Genomic DNA, 20,000 nt, shown 5'->3' with positions numbered 1-20,000 from the left:
GTTTATTACACAGAATATATGGCAATTTGGAAAAACTCTGGGGTTTCTGAAATTCGGGCAAATTTGGTGTTGCCCCCCGGATAAATCCCACCTCCTACGCCTATGTTCATGTCATAATGCTTAAGCAGGTTCACAAGCAACACAAACAATAGGAAATTACCGGAAAAAATTAAGATTGCATAAAAGACAACACAGAAAATGTAATTTTTTTATATTATACGACGTAGACCCGTAGTGTTTTTTTAAAGACTGCTGCCATTATCCCGGATTGCTATTCACGGAAATTTCTCTCTCTCTCTCTCTCTCTCTCTCTCTCTCTCTCTCTCTCTCTCTCTCTCTCTCTCTCTCTCTCTCTCTCTCTCTCTCAGCATACACGATATTTGCAAAAGGTTGTTGCATTAATGTTTCCTGAAAAAGGAATCTGCGAAAACCTTAAGGGCGATTTTTATCACGGGTGTAAATATTTACAAGTCACATAATTAAATCTCCACACAGCGTATAAAGCCTGCTACCGGCACGCGTATAGCTTTTAATTTAAAGATCGTGCTATGAAAACTGAGAATATAAAATGTAATTTCAAACCAATCAAAAATTATAAAGGAGTCAAATACACGTCGCATTTTTTCTTAAGCTGGTAACTTCATTAAAATACTGGATTCTTCTGATATTGTTAGTTCAGTTCAGTTCACATAAGTAAATTTGATTTTAGAACGTGTATACATGCTAAAAATGTACTGAAATACAGATACTGATAGGAATTTATGTAAACAACTGACTATTAATTTTGAGATGCGTGAATTTTACAACAGTGAAGGGAATGAAAATGTGTAACTTTGGACAGAATTATAATTTCATGATGTACTTACCAGAGGAGTTGGCGACTGCCGTTGGCGTTGCAACGGGGACTAGGAGCAAGTAACAAATCAGTCCTCTCAGAACTGCAAAAGAAGCGAAATATATCGCTATCAACAACTGAGTGATGATTCTCAGATTATACTGTGGTGCCTGATAATGTTAAAATAATTAAATATAGCCGAAGGCTGAATGCCCTAATCTCACTGATTATGCAAATTGGTTTTCGCTTTGATGGCCTTGGAACAATAACTGCAAATATACGGCTACACTAATGGAAGGAAATTATCTCATATTTTAAGTTTTTCTGAAAGGTATCAAATAGAGTTTTGTAATTAGGCGAAAGAACGCTAGACTAACAACAAAATAAAAAAAAGAATAATCTAGACGTACCATATAAGGAAAAGTTAATTCCGGTATTGATTAGGGAAAATATAAATTTGAAAACACTGATCATCTGTCTCTAATTATAAACTCAGCCATGTTAATCAGTTTCAACCGTAATTTCCTGTTTAAGATAAAAAAACAACTGAATGACACATTATCATGTTTTATCCAAATGGTTTTTAATTCTGTGAGAACGTATTTACCCTGATAGAGAACCAAGCAAAAACAATGTTTTCATGAAAGAAAATGACTTTGGTGGTGGAAATTCCTATTCCAACTTTGAACTTTAAGTTGACCTTGACCTGGATCTCACTATGTGCATAGTTTTTATTAGTGAATTATACAGAAGAGAATATAGAATTTAGGTCAAAAGTCAAGCGCTGGGACCTACAAGGTCATTCAGCGCCGAAATGGAAATTGACAATTAGAAGGTTTTAAAGGTGTAACAGGAGAAAAACCTCACAGTCGCACTATGAAACAGCTGTTAGAGAGGGTGGAAAGTCAGACAGAAGAAAGAGAACACAAATAGTGATACAGTAAAAGGAATGAAAGAAGTTGGAGCTAGGGGCCGAAGGGACGTTGCAAAGAATCTTAAATAATGCCTACAGTTCACCAAGTGAGGTGCACAGGCGTTACTAACCACCTACGGAATAGTGAAGTATACAGAACATGCCAGGTTGAAGTCTCAAACTCGAAAAACTAAAAGTTATTGTTTTGACATCTGATATTTATATAGTTCCACAAAAATGCCCAAGTTACATTCCTGATCGATCTTTAATCTATAAGAATGACTTGACCTGAGCCCTTGAATTTACAATACAAGACTTACATATCTAAATTACACATAAACATTTATAAAAATATATATATATATATATATATATATATATATATATATATATATATATATATATATATATATATATATATATATATACATACATACATAAATATATATATATTTATACATATATATATATATGTATACAGTATATATAAATGTGTGTGTGTGTGTGTGTGTGTAAAATCTACTGGTCACTTTTTATCAGATACGTATGTGACAGTAATAGCCACAATGCCCACTTAAATGCACACTTTCCAGATACGCATCTCGTGGTCAGGCTGGTAACGTGACCTAGCTTTGATACTCTTGATGCGGGTTCTCTTTTGTCACGGACATTAGAATTTATTCATAATTCTTGCATTTGGATCTAAGGCTTTGTAGCGACAAGCTTATCCAAATAAAGCATGAAGAATTCGAGTAGTTAAGAGGGCATTATATTATATATATATATATGTATATATATATATGTGTGTGTGTGTGTGTGTGTGTGTGTGTGTGTATAATATGGAAATTCCTGTCATCTCAACTGTCTAGAAAAAATATGATATAGAAGTATATTATAAAGAAAAAAATTTTAATTCATTTTTTCTAGAAAGTCCATATTATCATTATATGTACATAATATATATATATATATATATATATATATATATATATATATATATATATATATATATATATATATATATATATATATATATATATATATATATACATATATACATACATATTCACAGAACTCCTGCTATGTCCGTTTTATCCCTGCCCAATCGGCCCTTTTGATGTTACAGTAACGCCTTATCAGAATGAATCACTATCGCAAGTGACTGGCGGAAGTCGTCCGCCCATACTAAACAGGTGTTTTCAACATCAACCATAATTTACAACATAAAATGAGGATAAATATGATGATTGTTGACACTGCATTATCACTGAAACCTTTGCACATGTATCCAGAAGGCTCTTGGATCACTGTTGCCCTTGAAACAGAGTTTGGTATTTTTAAATAATTTGATCAATTTAAAGAAACATGGTATCCCCTTTGCGGATGTCAGACCCATTTATAAGCCCCCTCTATCTTGGATTGATTCAGTTGAAGTGACGTAAATTTTCTCCTATCATTCAGGATTTCATTACAAATTTCACACTGCCAGGTCATCTACATTCAGGTTAGTGCCTACTAAAGGTTAGTTATGCTAACAGAGGGACAATGTATCAGTACATATTTTCGTTATTTGTCTGAGAAATCCCAGTAGTGAATGAGAATCAAATAAAAACTTTCTGTAACGAAAATGAATTTTTCTACTTGTTTTATGCTCGACTGGTTACAACAATATTCCTGATTATCAAAGGGGTACCCACCCAAGTGGAACACGCTGAGGCAACTACCCAGACTGTGAGTATTAAGAGAAAGTGAATAGAAAACAATTCTGAAACTGTAACCTGTAAAATAACAGAAAATATTGCATTGTGGAATGTCACTGTTATCGTTGATTTGTATAACATTTTTCATAATGATATTTATCTTCTGGAAAAGTTTGATTTTCCATGTATAATATTGTCCTTCAAAGTCTGCTTCCTTGCCTACTTCTTAGCGCGTCTCTTCGGCGCAGTCGATTATCTGTACAGCGTACAATGCTGTATGTGGTGGCCTGTGTTGTTGGCACCTGTAGCGCCGCCAGACGCACGATCATGGCTAAATTTAACCTTAAATCAAATAAAAACTACTGAGGCTAGAGGGTTGCAATTTGGTATGTTTGAGGATTGGAGGGTGGATGATCAACATACCAATTTGCAGCCCTCTAGCCTCAGTAGTTTTTAAGATCTGAGGGCGGACAAAAAAAGTGCGGACGGACAGACAAACAGCCATCTCAACAGTTTTCTTTTACAGAAAACTGAAAAATTTACCTAGTTATGAACCAAGGCCCATCGGTAATTGATGGCGACCATATTAAGACTTATAGTTCCGGCATTTAAACTTGGTTGCTTTATGAATTACAAATTTGACAGTATGCTCTAGATTCCAACACGGAATTTAAGATTACAGTACTCTAGGGTGTTGTCTAGATGAGAGAGATATAATATGAGTTACTCTCTGAAAGTTAATTGCATGCAAATGTTTAAAATCTCATCCTCTATTTCGCATGTAAGAGAAAAGGGAATAAACGCTCTCTCACTGACATGACATTAAGTTGCGATAACATTATTGTTTATAGGTCATCCTTCAATCGTTATATATGAAAGTTTTCGTTATAATTAATTATGGAATTAAATTTTCCTCCACAGGAACAAGTATTGTTTTCCTCGCACGAATATAAGGATAATGCATAATAAAAAAAAGGTCCAATAAACTGGTTTAATATGAAATATATACTAGAAATCCTCTTAAAGGATTATATGTCCATGCAATTAAGTGCCAGTTGTTCTTTTATTGGCAGTGAATTGTAATACGAGAGATTATTATTATTATTATTATTATTATTATTATTATTATTATTATTATTATTATTACACTCAAAAGTGAGTTATGTAACAGTAAGATGAGAAAGAAAGTCTTGACCGCCAGGAACGTTACGTAAGGTTCCATAGCTCAGACTATGGTACCTTCGTTCTACAAACTTATTTAGAGGCAAGTGGTAACAGACTTCTACAGAATTGAGTGTTCATAAGCGAAAGAAAGAAGGGAAAACAGAAGCCATGAAAATCAAATGTAAATAACAAGTGAATAAAATAAATGAATAAACTGCTAAATTCTTGCAGGTATACAAAAAATATAAATGGAAAAAGATGATTATAATTATGAAGTTATCATTAAACTCTTATCATTTTTAGTTATCATTAAAATCAGTATCAGCCAGCTCCACCTCTCGTATTTTATTATCTACATACAGCTAACCTAAAAAATACTCACTCCATCGACCCAGGACTTCATGCTCTTAAGACAGCGTTCCCACCTACATTTTTATTCAGAGTTTCATTAAAACGTTAACATTTATCCCTGTATTTACTTCCTACTGAACAGCTCCTTATTCCTGTATACAACCTTCCGCCTCTATCAAGCAACTGAATCTCAAATAATAGTTTTTCCATCACAAAGTTCCTCAATTTCTTATCCTACCAATCGCTGTTTCTATTCCCTCCTCGCAACATTCCAAGGTCACATACACTCCTTGATGGCTCTATGGCCCCCTTTTATAATTTTACACAATCTTCATATACCCCTTCTCTGATTCCAGATCAGTACGGGATTATAATTTTACACAATCTTCATATACCCCTTCTCTGCTTCCAGATCAGTACGGGATTATAATTTTACACAGGCTTCCAGATCATGGGATTATAATTTTACACAATTTCTATACTCCTTCTCTGCTTCCAGATATAAAACATGGGGAAGCTTGCTGCAGTTATAATACTTCTACTCACTGTTGCCTCTCAAAGAGGAGGTAGGTTATTTTCTTCCTTTTTAACCACATTATTAGTAAGAGGTAGAGAGAGGAGAAAGAGACAGAACGAATTTCATCTGTAATCATAATTTATGTAGAATCATAATCTCATAAATGTATCCAAAGGATTTAGTTGTTAAAAGGCACTTCTAACACATATATGTATAAGCAAATTAACACAGATTTACAGTATTTATGCAAATTTATTAATTTTATCAAACAGCATTAGCCAACATTTAGAAGACTGAAGGAATATGGGATTATACCATTTTCATTTCTTAACATCAGGCGCATCTTCAAGTCTGCCTGCCTGTCTCATTTCCATATTTCAGATTCCCTTATAAATTTATCTCTTATATCTTTAAGTATATATCATCTTTTGGCTTATTCTCCTTGACTCTCAAGGTTATATTCCACGCTTATGTACCATTTGTGTTTTAATGACCTAAAATTTCTTGCATACCATTCTTAAATTATTATTCTATTACATCTTATACCTATCTATCTCATTTCAGCAGATTCTGTCCAGCAATGTTATTCGTGCTCCCACTGTTCAACTCTACCACTCAACCCACCGATTGTGTATAATTGTCAACACTCTTGCAGGGAAACTATTGAATGCAATGGTAAGTAAATTGCGACCTTTAGTTCTTTGGGAAGGACAGCAAATGAATTTAGGTAATGTGTAAATGATTTTAGCGCCAATGTTTCGTTTTGTTTCCATATATTTATTCGTTTTTCTATGTCCTAACTGTATCTCTTTATCTACAGTTTCTTTTATCCTGTATAGGAAGTTATTTTTTATATCTTTCAAGAACACCGTTATAAAAGGAAAAGATTATCTTTATGAATTTAAAAAATACATAAATATAGATATTGAAACTAACCTACTGTTATTTAAATAATACCATGAACCTGTGTATTGAAGTAGGTACCGAAGATGAAGAAAGACACGAAGCTAAATTAAAAATGGGTATAGGAAAGACAGAGAGCCATAACACCAAATAAGCTGGAATAAACTAACAAATAAAAAATGAAGTCAAAAAAGACTTTCAAGTGTGGAAAATGTAAATTGGGATGAAGCCAAACAAGAAGTACAGAAGGTGAAGAAAAGAAAACATCGTTTATATTGAATACCATAACTAGTCATTTCTCCTAACAGGTCCAGGAACAACGCCTACAGTATACAGATTCTGCGGTTGGGAGGATCGCCCTGAGGGCTGCGTAGAAACTTCGGAAAATACATTTGAGTGCAGCTGCGAAGGAGATTTGTGCAACTACAGTGACCGAAAGGAGCTTTGCAACAGATCTGTTGCACTCTCGAGTTCTTCGGCACTCGTTGTTGCCAGCATCTTATATATTTTACTTGGAAAGTAGAGGCGAGAATTCAAGATAGCGCTTAATTTTCTAGTACTCCATTTCATGGGTATAGTTAGTGTAGCTGCAAGTGACTTGTCTGAAGAGGATTTCATTAACCTTATAAATATAAGTCAAACGGTGTCAATATTGAATGCTTGATCACAGTATCGTATTTTCTTTATGAAAACAAATGTGTATCTAAAAATAAAACTGTACTGAACTGTCCGTGTTGCTGAGTTTAAATCACAAAATATGTATTTTTTACTTTCCAAGTTGTAAAAACGATTGTGTGATGTAAGCTCTGATATCTTCTTATAAAATGCATGGCAGCCTTCGTCATTGCCGAATACTGACGTTGAGTGTCGCAATCTTTACTATCTTCTTTGTTATCTTATTATCTTACGCAACAGATGTGACTATGTCGTCTTTCTGAAGAAAGATGAAATATCAATTCAAAACGAATGTGTCGATGCGACGTTGAGTCATATCGATATTGTGTGATGATACGCATTTGTCCCTCATGAATTTAGATAATCCCCCAAAAATCTGTTATCGTTTCTCTTACACCTTAGTATAATCAGTAAAAAGAGGATAAAGAAGAGAGAGAGAGAGAGAGAGAGAGAGAGAGAGAGAGAGAGAGAGAGAGAGAGAGAGAGAGAGAGAGAGAGATCCTTTCACAACAGGATATAAAACTTTTGCCGTATGTGAGAAAACACCATTGAAATATGTACAGGTGAAATTTTTAGGTTACCGAGAGAGAGAGAGAGAGAGAGAGAGAGAGAGAGAGAGAGAGAGAGAGAGAGAGAGAGAGCATATCCTTTCGCAACAGAATTTAAAGCTTTTGTCGTATTTGACAAAACACCATTGAAACCGGTACAGGTGAAATTTTTTGGTTACTGAGAGAGAGAGAGAGAGAGAGAGAGAGAGAGAGAGAGAGAGAGAGAGAGAGAGAGACTGCATGTCCAGGGATCATCTCCGCACCGTCTGCAATAAACCTGCCATAAAGAAAGAGGAAATTCCCTTTCGCTTCAGACCGATACTCCTGCAACTGCACATACTACAATAAAACGCACCATTAAAACTCAGCGGGTTTAATAAAACGCGCCCGAAAGAATTTAAGTTTTCCTTCTTCACATTCCTCGCAATTTACTCGAATTATGGTGACGATAAGGATGCAAATGGAACGGCAAAATGATGTATGGAAGATAAATTCTAAGATTTTCTTCATTCTTCTTTTCATGCGCGTTGAAGGTGACAGTCATCTTAAATTTGAAGGAAACGCAAATATCAATTAATAACTGAAAGCATTTCTTCTTTTACTCACAAGTTGCACAGATACTGTGGGGAGAAGACTATATAAATAAAAGCAGGAAAATAATGGCTTAAGAGATAATTGTAGTTATTTCTTTCACGCATGCAAAGCATGGTAAATGAAAAGTAACGATCCTCTAAACAACTGATAATCTAATTCATGATGACTACCAAATAATTATTGTTGAAGTCATCAAAATAATGCAGATATATAATTAAAGTGATTTTCTTCATTTTTACTAACAAAAATAAGGGATAAAAAACCTTAAACGAGCGAAAATTGATTAAGTGCAACAATCGCTAAGATTAAACGAGTATACTGGTTGTTTTCTCAAGATTAATGTTACTAATTGATGACCCGTGCATAGTAATTTATTCAAATGTGCAAGTGCCTGCAAATCAGGTCACGGTTAAAGGGATTAACGGAGGGCGTTATGGGCCTAAAAATATGGTTTATTTGATGTTTATGATTTTCTCAAAATGAGTTCTATTTGCGTTTTTATTTCATATTTTATGTGAGAGCGAGTGTGAAGAGTTATACAGTGTATTGATTCAGCCTAATCATGAGGAAAATAAATACATGCATATACATAATTCATATCCAAGTTGTAATAAAAGTGGTGACATACACATTATTTTTGCTTATATTGGTACCGGGTTGAAACGACACATGCGTGAACAAAACCTCGTTTTATTTGCTACAAGTACGGTATGAAAAGGTCGGAAAGATCATAAAAGATGTAGGAAAACATGTTCATGAAACGTCTAGTTGGTGTTTGTTTTTGCAGTTGAACAGAAGACCGGGTACATTCACTAAAAGGAAACCGTTCTAAAGTGTAAAAAAAAAAAAAAAAAAAAAAAAAAAGCAAACACATTTCGGTTAGATATAATTTTGTCACATCGAAAAACGAGTGAACTACTTACGGAATAGTTTATTCGAAATCAGATTTGAAGAGAAAGAAAGTAAAAGGATACAGACGTACGGTAAAGATACTGTCACAGGAAATACAGCTTAAGGATGAGAAACTCCTCAAGGGAATGGAATGGTTGTAGGCTGCTTCCATGTACAAGGAGAATATCCTTCACATTGCTTAGAAGAGCTTGTTTAAAGTAAGTATATCTTAGTTTAACCAGACCACTGAGCTGATTAACAGCTCTCCTAGGGCTGGCCCGAAGGATTAGATTTATTTTACGTGCCTAAGAACCAACTGGCTACCTAGCGACGGGACCTACAGCTTATTGTGGGATCCGAATCACATTATGACGAGAAATGAATTTCTATCACCAGAAATAAATTCCTCTAATTCTTCATTAGCCGGTGGGAGAGTCGAACGCTGGGCCAACAGCGTACCAGGCGACAGCTCTATCCACCCCACCAACGAAGAACTAGAGCTTGTTTAAGGCAACAAAAAGACTATAAAGGCACTACGTATACACCGATTAAAAATGCGCCGAAGTTTCTTCGGCGCCATCGAGTTTTCCGTACAGTGTACAACCAAGGCCACAGAAAATAGATCTATCTTTCGGTGGTCTCGGTATAATGCTGTAAGAGCCGCGGCCCATGAAACTTTCAGCCACGTCCCGGTGGTGGCATGTGTATAGCGTTGCCAGACGCACGATCATGCTAACTTTAACCTTAAATAAAACAAAAACTACTGCGGCTACAGGGCTGCAATGTGGTATGTTTGATGATTGGAGGGTGCATGACCAACATACCAATTTGCAGCCCTCTAGCCTCAACAGTTTTTAAGATCTGAGGGCGGACAGAAAAAGTACGTACGGTCAAACAAAGCCATCTCAATCATTTTCTTTTACAGAAAACTAAAAATTATTACTTTCCACATGTAGGGAATTAATACTTGACTATATATCTATTTAGCATTAATGTTATACAGAAGGTGCAATTATAGCATCGGTTTCCTTTCTTAGCAGCATAGTCGAAATAGGAAAGCGTACAAACCTAACATTTGCCTCGGCCAAAGGGCTTGATACTGCTGTACATCATAAAGAAAACAATATATATGTAAGTAAGAGCGCGACAAGGAAAATTGTCAAAACTTCCTAGGATATAACACAAATAAGGTACATGACTAACACAGAAAGGATCAGAGAGAAAAAGGAGATGGCGTATATAGTGATGTATTACAAACACACATTACACAAACATATACATACATGCATTTTACATAAATATAAAAAAATAATATATATACAGTATATGTATATATATATATATATATATATATATATATATATATATATATATATATATATATATATATATATACAGTATATACATGGCTAGAGAGAAAGGCTTAGAATTCAATGTAAAAGAACTGAAAGAAAGAGAGAGAGAGAGAGAGAGAGAGAGAGAGAGAGAGAGAGAGAGAGAGAGAGAGAGAGAGAGAGAGAGAGAGGAAGCAAAATTCCTCCAGAGATAAAGCCAAGACCATCAACATAAATAAGAAGTATGAGAGAGAGAGAGAGAGAGAGAGATAAGCTGATAAGACTTAAATGAACGAAATCCCCACACGACGCTCAATCAAAGTCAAACCAATATCTAAGACCGATAAGAGATAAGAACGAGAAGAATACCGCGAATTGAAATACAAGCCAACGTGTTTTATCCCTCCCTCCCTCCCCCCCCTTCATAGATATCGGAAAAAAATAGAGATAGCGGAAGCCGAGGAAATTGGAACCCAATAGGCAAATGTTATGAACAGTCTACTCACGAGGCACATTTCATTCCTTGGTGTCTCTTTCTGTGTGTGTGTTTGTGTGTGGGTGTATGTTTATTCTTACATTTTTTATTTGGTGGTTGGTTTAGAGAACCATTACATACAAACACGCACTTACAGATATATATATTTATATATATATATATATATATATATATATATATATATATATATATATATATATAAATGTGTATATATATACATATATATAATATATATATATATATATATATATATATATATATATATATATATATATATATATATATATATATATATATATATGTATGTATATATATATATATATATATATATATATATATATATATATATATATATATATATATATATATATATATATATATATATATATATATATATATATATATATATATATATATATATATATATATATATATACATATAAATGTATATATATATAATATATATATACATACATATATATATATATATATATATATATATATATATATATATATATATATATATATATATATATATATATATATATATATCTTCTTCGTTTAACATGCTCTTTCCCATTTTTCATATGGGGTAAGTACGATGCCTTCTTTTGAAGGACTTTGATTTGGCGTTGGGGTAGGCCGTAGCCTCAATCGGCTGCCCTGCCTGACATCGCTTAGACCCCGGTAGCACATGTGTATATGTATTGTGCCAAATTCCCAGCTCACTTTCTCCCGACAGCGAGGAGACGTGAGCGGGTAGGCCGTCAGTTCAAGACGTGTGAGGTGTCTGTTATGTTTTTAGAAGATGTTAGAATGGCTTTGTTTGTGTGTATATTAGTCTGTAACACCATTTGCTTTCAGCAAACCTATCTGTTGATTACGTACATAATCCCAGGGTGTCTACACGGATAGCAAAGTGTCCGCCCCTCTGACCGGCCGGCTGCGGATTTGAACCCGCGACACAGACTTCTTATGAAGTCCGAGTCTGCTGCTCTACCGAGCTGAGCCATCAAGACTCACCATATATATATATATATATATATATATATATATATATATATATATATATATATATATATATATATATATATAAATCACATCATGCGCCATTGCTCAAATCACATTGAAAGGGTAGAGATGGTAAACAGTACATTTCATAGTTTATAGTGCCAACGTTTCACAACACTTCTCAGTTGCATTATCAAGGCTTAAAATGTGAACAACATTTCACTCTTAACAACTCATAAACTCTTTTCACACAAAAATTTAAACTTTTTAAATGGCCTTCTTTGGTTAAGAAGTGAAATATAAAATTAAAAAGTCTAAAGGAAAATAATACATACAAGCGCTTTACAATGTCAAACACCCAGTGTTGCTGAAAAGAGTAACAAAATCACAGAACCGTTATTTCTATTATTATATCTCACTCTGAATTTTATTTCTTTAACTATGGATGTCACTATAATAATTTTACTTTTTTTTGTCAAAACATTTTATGATTTGCTAAGAGTGAAATGTTGTTCATATTTTCAGCCTTGAAAATGCAACCGAGATGTGTTGTGAAATGTCGGCACAATAAACTATGATATACACTGTGCTTCCCTCAATACCCCCATATATATATATATATATATATATATATATATATATATATATATATATATATATATATATATATATATATATATATATATATATATATATGTGTGTGTGTGTGTGTGTGTGTGTACGTGTAATAGTGTGTACAATGCCCTCTTAACTTCTCGAATTCTTCACGCTTTTTGGATATGCTTGTCACTACAAAGCCGTAATATCCAAACGCAAGAAATTGAAGTGACTGTGATCCTCGGTCCCGCGACCGGGGATCACAGTCACTTCAATTTCTTGCGTTTGGATCTTACGGGATTTATAGTGACAAGCATATCCAAAAAGCGAAGAATTCGAGAAGTTAAGAGGGCATTGTGGCTATTACATGTACACATGTATCTGGTAAAAGTGACCAGTAGATTCTACATATATATATATATATATATATATATATATATATATATATATATATATATATATATATATATATATATATATATATTATATATATATATATATATATATATACATATATATATATATATATATATATATATATATATATATATATATATATATATATATATATATGCATGTAGTGAGATATGACACATTGCTCTGAGCTTTCTTCTTGGGTATATATATATATATATATATATATATATATATATATATATATATATATATATATATATGTATATATATGTATATATATATACATATATATATATATATATATATATATATATATATATATATATGTATATATATATATATATATATATATATATATATATATATATATATACATATATATATATATATATATATATATACATATATATATATATATATATATATATATATATATATATATATATATATATATATATATATATATATACATATACATATATATATATATACATATATATATATATACATATATATATATATATATATATATATATATATATATATATATATATATATATATATATATATATATATATATATATATTTATATATATATATACATAAATATATATATGTATATATTATATATATATATATATATATATATATATATATATATATATATATATATATATATATATATATATATATATATCAAAAGGAAAGCTAAGAATAGAGTGATATACCCCACTACATGCACTGCGCCACTCACCTCTAGCTTCACGACACTCGTACCCGGGTACCGGGGCCCTCCCTTTGCAATAGCCTACTACTTTTGTACCATTTATCCTTTTCTTTCTATGACTCTCTCTCTATTCCTCCATGCTAACCGTTCAGAATTATGAATTCACCAACCTATCATCCTCATTCTTCCCACATGACCAGACCATCTCCAAAAACGTCCATCCTTTCACCTATGATAATCTTTTTTTTTACCAAGTCTTCCAAATATCCACAGTTCTCATCCTTTCAGTTTTTCCTATGACTCTTACAACTTCAGGTTTCTGTCTTTCATTTCTATAAAGAAGGGCTGGCTTAATGATCCCTTCAAACATCCCGACCCTATCTTCCTTAGATGCTCCACGGCTCTCCCATTCTTTCGCTACTTTCCTCGCTTCACCTACTCTAGCAGTTGAGTTCCATCCTGAGAACCTGATCGTGAACTGGCGAGTTCTTAGTCGTTAGGTAGATTTCCGCCCTTTGTAATCTTCAGAGCTTTGATAAATTTACCTCTTCTCTTATCCTACAATCATCCATTATATATACTTCCGTATATCTATGGAGATAATTTCTATGTGTATTGTAGGGATGATAGGCAAGGTTAGAAATCTACATAATGAATTTTCTGTTATACTGACGTGCATATGCATACACGTATGTATGCATCTGTCTATGTATGTATCCAAGTGCATAAACTAAGCCACTGAAAATGTAACTACTGCCCTATTCTGTTATTACATGATTTCTAGTTTACTCATTTCATCAGTTCATTTAATGATCATGATCAGTAATGGTTTCACATTTACTTCAAAAATTTTCCCCATTTGTTTTCTAAAAAAAATTATATGTTCTTTCTCCCCCCTCCCCTAAAAAAATAATAGTGATGAAAGTTTTCAAACTGAAACAGAAAAATGACGTTTCCAGATAAAAAAATCTGTTATTTTCATTCCTTCTTGAGCGGAACAATCACGAATATTTGCCCAGTAAATCTACAGAAAAACAAATGCTAAATTCAAATTCTTACAAACCCGAAGCTTTCTGTATAAATGGTCTAACAATAATTACAATTGCAAATTTATTTCCACTTATGATGGCAGCTTGAGTTTCTGCTATTACTTGGTTTTATACAAATATCAGGGTTGATTTTCTATTGTTAGGGAGACTGTCCTTCTCTGATTGACATACAAATACCCCGGTTCATCTGTCGTTGACTTTACATTTCTCTTCTACTGCCATAAGATATTATTTTTGGTGTCGTTATTATTTCATTTTCTTCCTTCTATTTATCTAATTCTGACAGAATTTGGAATGTGACACCTAGCAGGTTGTCATTATTTCCCCTGCATAATTTCGACTTCGATATATTTCCAAACCGAAAGGTCTACTTAAAGTTTGAAATTTACAAATATTTTTCTTTATAACTACGAAACTATGATAGTTTAACGATTCCCACTGGTGCTATCTGTGTTAGCAAATACTCATTTGGAAATAACAAGCGCACAGTCGCGGGTGTAATATAAATTTCTACCTTACATAGTTGAGTAAAATTAGCTGTTATGCCTAGGCAAATACCTCAGGCACTGGAATGGAATGAAATATAGAGTTTAGGTCAAAGGCCAAGCACCGAGACCTATGAGGTCATTCAGCGATGGAAATGAAATTGAGAGTTGGCAGGTTTGAAAGGTGTAATAGGAGGAAAACCTCGCAGTTGCATTATAAAATAATTGTTAGGAGAGGGTGGATAGACCTAGCAAGATGGAAGAAAGATAATATGAATGGAGGTACAATAAAAGGAATGAAAGGGGTTGTAGCTAGGGTCGAAGGGACGCTGAAAAGAACCTTTAGTAATTCCTACAGTTTACCCCGTGAGGTGCACTGACCGCACTACCCGCCTACGGGGCAAGGTACTGTGCAACGACTGGTTCCAAGTTATTTTATGAATTGTATGGGTCAGTATGCAGCATCCTTGCCTTTCATTTTAGGGTCTTGGGTTCGATCCCGACATGAGGGAGAAATGTACTCAAAATAAATTTTTCCCACATACGCCTTCCTAGTTATTGGAAAGTATGATTTTTGTAAAGCACTTTCTTAGGGTAATAGTTAAATCATTTAAACAACCCTTGGTCCGAACTTATTTGGGATGGTGCAGAGAGACAATCGCCCGTCGTTTTCGGTTAGTCTGCCCCACTTAGAATGAGGGCCGGCGCTGGCATAAGAATAGCTAAAACTGAACCAACCAACTGAGTAACCTCGGGAATCGATATCCGTTCTTCCTAGACGTCCCCTGGTTTTGAATTGCAAATAAATAGATATAATTTATCTTGGCGTATATTTTTCACCATTTGTTTAAGGTCACGCAAAAATTATAATTGAATTCCAAATCCCCCATTACGTAAATTAAAGAAGAATTAGTGAATTGCTATTGCAAAATACGGGGAAAAGTTTGTTTCAGGTGTACAAGGCTCGTTCATATTTCAGGCACTGTTTGTGACGGCAATTAGGAATTTTAGGCCAAAAAATATAATAAAAATTAAAAACGGGCCGTTTATGAAAGTATTACATTTTCTCGGAATACAGGAACGGAATGGGTGTCAACCGAGCGGGAAGCAGTTAGGTTAATATTCATTATCTCGAGTATTATATATATATATAAATATATATATATAAATATATATATAAATATATATATAAATATAAATATATATATATAAATATATATATATATATATATAAAAATATATATATATTATATATATATATATATATATATATATATATATATATATATATATTTATATATATATATATATATATATATATATATATATATATATATATATATACATATATATATATATATATATATATATATATATATATATATATATATATTATTTATGATATAGAGAGAGAGATGAGAGAGAGAGAGAGAGAGAGAGAGAGAGAGAGAGAGAGATACTAACTCCTTCTCCACATTTCAACGTAACACTCCACAAGAAGATCCCCGGACAGATAAACAATTTCCCAAGCTTTGCGTAATCAAGCTTTGGAATCGAGGCCACCTGAATGAATAACAATCCAGGCAGGAACTTCTTTGACCTTTAGTTGTCCAGAGGCCTCTCGTTACCCTTTAAAGTCCAGAAGATAATGTAATCATTAGAATAATGGAAGCCAGAACGAAAAGGTAACGAAACATCACATCTGAATTTCAGATGTAACTCGGCCCGATCACCTTTGTTTATTGTTGTCCTGTTTACCTTCGCAACGCACAAACGCAAATAGCTGTTTTCAACTTGAGTTCTTGAAGGGAAACGTTAGTCGAGCTACTCTTTGCTTAGCGAATAGGAGAAGATAAGATGAAGGAGAATGCGGAGTCTACCTTACACAGACGAAATGGTTATCGTGAACCAAAAGAGGGTTACGATTCTCCTAAAGTGTGATCTGAATTTTTTAACAGTGCATCGTTAGGTTTCAGTTCGGTACACTGACCCACCTGGATCGCTTAGACCCTAATCTACTGTACGAGCATGTTAGAATTTTATCATGAGTACATATCCCTTTGTTTTTGCTCATCTTGTTTACATTATTCGGGATGCAGTTTCTTTTGTTTATGTGAATGTTCCTGAACACAATCGACAGAGCCTCAGAAAATGTGGATTTGTGTTCCCTAATATACTGATCTTATTTATGTTTTGCCTTTAGCAGTTGGATATCTCCTGTTTCCCAGATTTTGTCTTAGTGCAGCTCTGTAGTTTTTATATACGTTTGGTAACAGGGAATGCGTTGCAGGCCTCGCAGTCATCCTCCCCTCTTTCCCTAGAGAGGGCTTCAAATGGTGCACAATGTTTCCAGTGCGCGCTATCCGTTACAGATAAAATGTTGTAGTTTTCTTTGCCCTATAAAATGCTATAAAGTCATGCCTAACCTTTTAAAACAAATATGTAAATCGCAACCCCATTTACTCGATGATCTGATGTGTGATCGTGTTAAAATTCAAGGACCCTTGGGAACTGTCAAGTTGAAATGAAGTTTGAGTAATTCCAGGCTTCAGAATTAAGTTTACTATGGATAAAATCTTCATTGCACCCCCAAGCCTTGTACAGTTCACTGACATAAAAGTAGGTTTTAATGTTTTTTTTTTTTTTTTACGTTCTTTGCTTCTGATTACTGAGAAGATTTCCTATATTATTTGTCGTTTGTATAATTCTAGGTAAATAAAATATGTACTATAAATAAAAATGGGTATAATCTTCAACTGAAGTGTGACAGTCTCATTTCGGTGCTGGAGAAAAGTTCAGTCTTCAGAATTACTGAACAGGACAAAGTAAACAAAATATTGAATATCAACATAAATATAACATAAGAGAGAGAGAGAGAGAGAGAGAGAGAGAGAGAGAGAGAGAGAGAGAGAGAGAGAGAGAAATCTTTAACAGAAAGATCTTTAAAACAAATAATTTTATAAGAGCAGTAAAGTTGTCGAAAGGAGGAAAATACATTACGAAAAGCCAGAGTTTAAATGAGTTTATAAGAGAGAGAGAGAGAGAGAGACATGTGACGGACATGATAGGCAGGAGACAGACAAGAAGTCAGAGCACGAACTTCGTATAATAATTATCACCAGTCTTGCTTGTTTCTCTCAGACATAATCTTATCCTCATTACGTGCATTATTCCGATACTCCTCCTCACTGTCGCTTCAAGTTTTCCTGTAACATCTTAGTAAAAGATTAATGCAACGTTTTTAAGAATTTATCCGTTATGTGAAAAACTGTCATTTTATAACGAATGTTTTTCTTTTCTTACGGTTTCGATACGACTGTTCTGTTTCTACAACTTTTCCATCATAATATATGCAGTACATATATGTATATATATTATATTATATGTATATATACATATAAATGTATATATATATATATATATATATATTATATATATATAATATACATATATATACATGTATATGTATATATAATATATATTTATATTTATATATATTATATATATATATATATATATATATATATATATATATATATATATATATATATATATATATATATATATATATATATATATATATATATATATATATATATATATATATATATATAACATCCTTTTTTTTTTACAAAGGATAGTTCCAAGAAAGGATATTTTTTGTATGAAAGCACTATATTTTCATATGAGTGGGGATATGCATATTACTGTATGAATATATGTATGTATTTTACATATCTTTATGCAAATTAGATACCATTTACAGTTGCGCTATATAATTTACTTTCTTATTCAAGCATACGTGGTCAGCTGACTTAATTATCACATTTCACTTTTCACATGCAAATACCAAGTGGCTGACTCAACAGTATATATTTCACATTAAGCCAAAATGCAAAGGAATTGATTTACCTAAGTCATTCAGTAAGCAAAATAATCAATACATTTTCGATTCAAATTCCATTTTATTTCTCACCTTTGAGAGATACTTCAGGAGAGAGATATTATCTTGAAAAAGGTTACAGCAAGTGCAGGACTGGTTTTGGTTCACTTCATTTTGCAATAAGAATCTCTCCCTCTATCTCTCTCTCTCTCTCTCTCTCTCTCTCTCTCTCTCTCTCTCTCTCTCTCACTCTCATGGTGTAAGTGGCAGAGCGCACACCTCCACAGTGAAACGACTAAAATTCGATCTCACACACACAAAATAAATTATTTTACGTTAACTTAAAAAAGCCATTTTGCAGCACATAGCCCATGCAATGAATTTCTTGTAATATAAGGGGTAGTCAGCTAATGTGAAGCACAAACTAAGTAATCACATTCTTTTATTCTTTTAAATGTTCATCCACTGATATTTTTAATATCAAATTCACCACGCCTTGGGAATAGCTTACTATCAAAAGGAATTCCACATCATAAGCACATCTGCTCCGCCCAGGATTAGGAACCTATGCTTTCTGAGTTTGATAGTGGAAACACTGACTTGTCCATCTGGCTGTCAGGAGAGAATTCCTTTAGGTGTAATTTATTCCCATGGTACGGTGATTTGTTATTAAGGGATAGATATGTATATCTATCTCAGGGATATATATATATATCTATATATATTATATATATATATATATATATATATATATATATATATATATATATATATATATATATATATATATATATATATATATATATATATATATATATATATATATATATATATATATATATATATATATATATATAGAAGAAAAACAGGAGGACCAAAAAGGAGGTGATACATTTTCAACTTTATGCAT

At 32.8% G+C, this 20,000-nt stretch overlaps 1 protein-coding gene and 1 long non-coding RNA gene across 3 annotated transcripts in view; one reads left to right on the top strand and one right to left on the bottom strand.

Moving 5' to 3' along the window:
* LOC136828417 (nephrin-like) overlaps nt 1–20,000 on the bottom strand; it is a 1,390,497-nt gene that overhangs the window by 1,172,829 nt on the left and 197,668 nt on the right. The window contains exon 5 of the mRNA XM_067086456.1: nt 867–938. The gene's annotated coding sequence lies outside the window, so the exon portion shown is untranslated. The remainder of the gene's footprint in view (nt 1–866; nt 939–20,000) is intronic.
* Nucleotides 5,468–7,113, top strand: LOC136827679 (uncharacterized). 2 transcript variants are annotated; one of them, XR_010849841.1, is made up of 3 exons: nt 5,468–5,529; nt 6,048–6,155; nt 6,692–7,113. It is a non-coding gene; the product is annotated as an uncharacterized lncRNA (long non-coding RNA). The 2 variants fall into 2 exon arrangements; XR_010849840.1 differs by having other exon boundaries at nt 6,045–6,155.

The sequence above is a fragment of the Macrobrachium rosenbergii genome, chromosome 42, assembly GCF_040412425.1.
Source record: "Macrobrachium rosenbergii isolate ZJJX-2024 chromosome 42, ASM4041242v1, whole genome shotgun sequence".
In the NCBI taxonomy this organism is placed as follows: Eukaryota; Metazoa; Arthropoda; class Malacostraca; order Decapoda; family Palaemonidae; genus Macrobrachium; species Macrobrachium rosenbergii.
This window is presented reverse-complemented; position numbering and strand designations above follow the sequence as displayed.